This window comes from Diceros bicornis, assembly GCF_020826845.1.
Source record: "Diceros bicornis minor isolate mBicDic1 chromosome 13 unlocalized genomic scaffold, mDicBic1.mat.cur SUPER_13_unloc_1, whole genome shotgun sequence".
Taxonomy (NCBI): Eukaryota; Metazoa; Chordata; class Mammalia; order Perissodactyla; family Rhinocerotidae; genus Diceros; species Diceros bicornis.
In genome coordinates, this window is record NW_026690866.1 from 17967760 (window position 1) to 17973637 (window position 5878).

Genomic DNA, 5878 nt, shown 5'->3' on the forward strand with positions numbered 1-5878 from the left:
GGGCTTTGTTTTGGTGTAATTAATTTTTCAAAAGCATGTTAAGGAAGTGTCCTACAAAAAGAATGTGTTTTAGAGAAGTGGATCCTGAATTTTATCAAATGCCTTATATACTTCATGAGCATATTGTGTTTTTTTCCTGGCAGAAATGTGAGGACATTAAATGTGAGGATATTAAAAGTTTATCTAATTTCTAATGTTTGTTTAAGATGATTCCTTGCTCACATCTTCTTTTTGATGCTGGAACAGGCTCATGTTAAGTTCATAATTAATAGAGATATATCTTCTTATTCTATATTCTGGAAGAGTTTCCTGGTAGAGTAAATATCTATTCTTAAGTTTTAGAAACAATTCATCTGTAAATACATCCAACCCACCATATATTTGTAGTTTTCTTTCTTAAAAACTATCTGGAACCCATAAAGAACATTTGTATAACTTTCTATTTTCTATTTGAGCCAGTCTGAGTAATTCCAGTTTCATTTAAAAAGCAGCTTTATCATTGCGATCCCAAAGACATCTCCATGTGCAGATGCACAACATTCTCTCTGACTTTGCTCCTGGTCCCATTTTCTCACCTAATGTTGATGTTTGTCTTCCCCAAATAGTTTTTCTTTATCAGACTTGTCTGAATGATGCCTATTTTATTGAGCGTCCCAAAGAATTAGAGTGACTGATGACTTTTTCTCTGAACTTATTTTATATTTATTTTATACTCTTAATTCTGCTTCAGTCTCTTTTTCCAAATTATTTTTTTATGTTTTCTTTCTCCGTTCTCCTTGTTTTGAGTTGAGAGTTTAATTCACTTTCATTTTTATTTACTATTCAAGATATTTAATACTCAGATATTTTCTTTCAGAACAGACAGTTTTCTTCTCTTCTTCCTTTCTCTCTCCTCTCTCTCCAGGGCTCCTTGCTACTCCTTTCTAATCATTGGTTTGATTTCCTGTTTCACCAAAGTGTTATTCATGAGAGTGATTATTGGCTTATAAATTGTCTGATTTGTTTAAGATACGTTGGCAGTTAATGAGCATTTTTGCGTGCAAGTTGGTTACGGAACTGGATTTCAAATCTGCCTGTTCCTCTGATGAGCTATTGAGTCAGAATTTCTGTGGTTGGCCATGTATCTCTCTTCTGGTGGTTTCAGGAAATGATTACTATGTAGAAATTGCTTGCTGGACGAGGATAGGACCTAATTTTATAATAATATTATTTCTTTGCTTCAGAGTAGGAAGTTTGAGATTTATATGCAGGCATATGTGTGTGTGTGCTCCAAAATAATTAATGATAAACCAAGATTAACAACATATACGATTCCTATATTGACTTTTTTTAGATAAAGACTGAGATGTTAGTTGAATACTCTTACTATTGTTGTAGTTAGGTTCACTTTACTTCATATTTTTAAAATTCTTTTTTTAATATATGATTGAACATATACTTTTTGACTGCTAACCATCTTTTAGTCCCTAAATCTTTTGCCTTTAGATATGTGTACCATTATACACATTCATATATAAAAGTTTCATATTAGTTGTGGCTTTACTTTTGTGAGCACGTGTATGGACTATTACTGACAATCCCCTTTCTTTCAGCATCTATGTTCAGTGTTAGTTTCCTACATCTTCGTGGAATGTAGAGTAACTTTCAATATTGAAAAAGTGATTTAAGTAACTTCAGTATAGTATAACTGATATACGTAGCATTATCTCTGTGATTCCATTTTTTTGTACTTCGCTTTTTTTCTTTTTTCCTAGTTTTGTTCCATTTAAAGTAATTTTTCTTATTAAACTTTTCTTCACTATGTTGGATATATAGACCTTTTCCTATTCTATTTTAGGTTTATTTTATTTTATTTTTTGCTGAGGAAAATTGGCCATGGGCTAACATCCATGCCCATCTTCCTCTACATTATATGGGATACCGTCAGAGCATGGCTTGATGAGCGAAGCATAGGTCCGCGCCAGGGATCCGAACCCATGAACCCTTGGCCACCAAAGCAGAGCATGCAAACTTAACCACTACACCACAAGGCTGGACTCTATTTTACAATATTTTTAATTTGAGAAATAAGAAGAACCCAGAATCTGAAGTCTTGCCTCACTGACTCATCAATGTTAGATGAAAAAGTAATTAGTATTTTACTTCTTTTCTTTTTCTCCAAATCCAGTGTCTCTAGGTATAGATTAAGCACTTGTGTCAAGATGGTTTTAAATTTTCTGCACATTTTTTAAGTTGTCTGTATTTTGCATTTTTTATAAATCACATTAACACAAAGTACTTAGACAATTGTTTTACTTTTTCAGTGTTCACTTCTTTGTTGTGGTGCTTTTTTTTGAAACCCGTCATCCTCAAACTTGATTAAGGATCTGAATGATCTGCAGGGCTTGTTAAAACACAGAAGGAGTGCTGGACCCCACCCCAGATATTCTGATTCAGTAGGTTTCGAGTGGGGCTGAAGGACTGGCATCTCCATATTGTGATTGGAAGCTCCCCTGTCTGATATTCCTTATTTTTTTTCATTTCACAGGCAGTGTAATCCGTGTCTCAGTGTGAGGGCTGTCCCTCCCCAATCCTTTGATTCTTCACAGGTGTTATGCTACAATAAACTTCTTGTAATCCTAACTCCACCTCAGCAATTGGAGGTCCCAGTTGACACACAAAAGTTCTTCATTTTTCCTCAGAAAGGGGTGCTTTATTGTCAGAAAACTCACACAATCTGCAATAAGTTTAATATGGATGCTGCTCTCTGCTCTTTAGAGATTGCAATGTATTTTTACAACACCTGCAACATTCTTCCTTGTTTTCAGCATTTACCGCTCTAATATTGTAAACACATGGGGCTTTTGGACATTCTGGACATTCACCCTTCTTCAAGTTTAATTGATCATATCACATCTGAACTAAGTTGAACTACATTTGGCCATATCATGGCTTGTCACTTGACCATCAGGTATATGTATCGTATGTGTACACCTCACAGAAACAGAATGGTCCTCGAGTGTGCCTCTCAATGATTCTTCTCCTAAAGTTTGATTAAATATGTTCTAAATAGAGGTTCTCAGTTTAAGTTTAATGTACCTAATCCATACATACATCACTGGTTTGTAAAACTTTCTATATCATAAATGTATTTTGTTGAATAGCATGTAAATTATTTCTATGCCCCAAGCTCACACATTTGATTTTAACATTTATTTTCTTTTCAAATGAAAGAACGAATTTCTATTAAAAGAAAGGAATCCAAAGGAGTACACAAAAGAATGAAATACTATGAGTATGGAGGACTAGATACCTTGAAGAGGTTTCCCTCCACATAACTATATCTTCCATAAAATATAATTTTATTGCATTCTTGAGTTCACATGAAGTAAGCCAAATCTCAAAGGACAGAAGAAGGAAACTGTAAGCACTAGACAAATTTGGATTCACCCAGTGGTCAAAGGTCAGCACGCTCCTCTCATGAAACGATTTGTCTTTTTGTCACAAGTGACTTGAGTGAATGAATCTGGGAGTCACAGATTAGTTGTGAGTCACACAAAAATGTCACTTAGTTTCGTGTCAGCTCACACGACTGTGAGCCAAAACCAGTGACATTTTTCTCTGGAGGAAAAGATGTAAACTAAAGCCTTACATTCTGTACACATTAAAATCATACAAAAATGAGCTCCTAACCAAAGTTCACCAAACCAATATGGAATAGATGCCATTGTCGATAAGTGTAATCAACACATAAGAAAATTAAAAATAAAACAATAAATTTAAAGAGTGAAACTTCATATATTAGATTTACCAACTTCAATTTATAAAATAACTGTGTATAAACTGTTTATAGAAAATGGAACCAGAAAAATTGGAATAACAAAATCAAACAGGAGACTCTAGTAATGATCTGACATATTTGGCAAAGGACTTTATAGAACTTTTAGAGATGAAAAAGACATAACTGTTAAGTTTTAAAGCTCCATAGATAGGTTCTAAAACAGAAGAGAGAATATAAAACTAAATTTGAATTCTGAAGGAAACAGAATGCAGCACAGAAAGACAAGGAACTAGAAAACATGACAGATAAGGTAGATATGGAGATGATGAGAGAGAGTAAATAAAAAGGAGAAATAAAATACTGTACAACAAAAACGAGTCATGAGGGTAAAACTGAAAGTTAAAGGGTCTATAAATTTCTCAGGAGATGAGAAACTATATCCACTTCAGGCAATCTGGGCTGGTGGTAAAACAGAAGTAGAGAATATAACTCTCACCCAAATAGAGGAGACACAATAGAATATGGAAAAGAAGTATAAATCAATAAATTTTAAAGGGAAATAACATAATAAAACTTGTGTAAAAAATAGAAGGAAAACATATAGATAGTGGGGACAAAACAAGGACATAAATAATCACAACATATGTAAATGGAATAAATTCTCTAGTTAAATACCGATTGTTAAATTAGATGGGACAATGACTAATGTAGCTGTGTCATGTTTACAGGACTTGTGAAGACTAAAAAACATGGAAAACTAGAAATTCAAAATAGAATAGAAGATATAAAGATATGCTAGGAAAATACCAATCAAAAATCAATGCAGGGTCGCTATAATAATATGAAATAAAACAGATGAGGAAAAAAGCATCATTAGGAATTTAGTGTTTAATTCTCACTGGTATATAAGTTCAAATGATCATGAAGATATAGTCGTTGTTATACTACACACGATGTCATGAGAAGATAATATAACCTCAACTAGGAAAGGGAGGAGAAGAAGGAAGAGGAGGAGAAGGAGAAGGAGGAGAAGACAAGAAGAAAAAGAAGGAGGAGGAGGGGTAAATATAGGAGAAGGAGGCAGAGGAAGGGGAGAAGTAGAAATAATATATCTTTATAGTGAAGAATTTCAACTTTCCTCTGAGACAAAGAATAACATATATCTATAAATAGAGTATTTAAAAAACAAATTAGCAAGTTTGATTTAGTGGATACACATCGAACCCTATACCCAACAAGTGAAGAACACCTATTCTTCACAAGCACACGGGGAGCATTAACAATCAGTGAGCATGAACTAGGGTACTAATCAATCCTCAAATAATAGAACACTTGAAATAAGTACAAGTGACTGCTCTGTTTATTCTTGATGGTCTTACAGAACCCAGGCAATAGAAATGCAAAGAATTTTCATACTCTTAGGAGTTATTTGTGTGTAGAAAGTCTGTAGAGAAGATGAAGACAATATGGGCTATCAGGAATAGGTACCGCTAAAGATGTTAATGATTAATTTTAATTTAATATTTTTAAGTAAGAAATTAATGAAAAGCTTTCTAAACTTTACAATGCTGTGTCTCTCAGATTCTTAAGTGTTTCTAGTCCTTTGATTCCATCTAGATTCTTTCAATTGTTCCTGCCTGTTGGTGATTCCTCCTTCATTGGATCTCTGAAGTTCACCTTAGTTTCCTGGTTTTTGATGGTGGCAGATGCACAGGTTTGAGGAGGCAGAGGCTTAGGCAATTTGAGTGACAGCTTTCTGTTGCACCATTCTCAACCTGCACATGTCATGCGTCTATGACTGTCACATGTATTTCAGTTGCAATTATTCTTCCTACACAAGGCTATCTCCAATCTCATGCTAATATTGTTGCTCTTCTAAGAAGGAGTTAATGGTGTGCTCATAAAAACAAGCATTTTACCTCCTGAACCAAAGAGCCATTTACAAATCTACTCTGAATGTGATCTGTTTTTCCATTCATTGTACTTTCTTTTGTGTACTTAACCAGTTTCCTTCATGAGTGTGGAATTCACTAAGGACCTTCCACTGCTAGAGTCAGGTTATTTTCTTTAGTTATAAATTATAAGGCTTCAGGAAAGCCATCAATTGCCACAGACGTT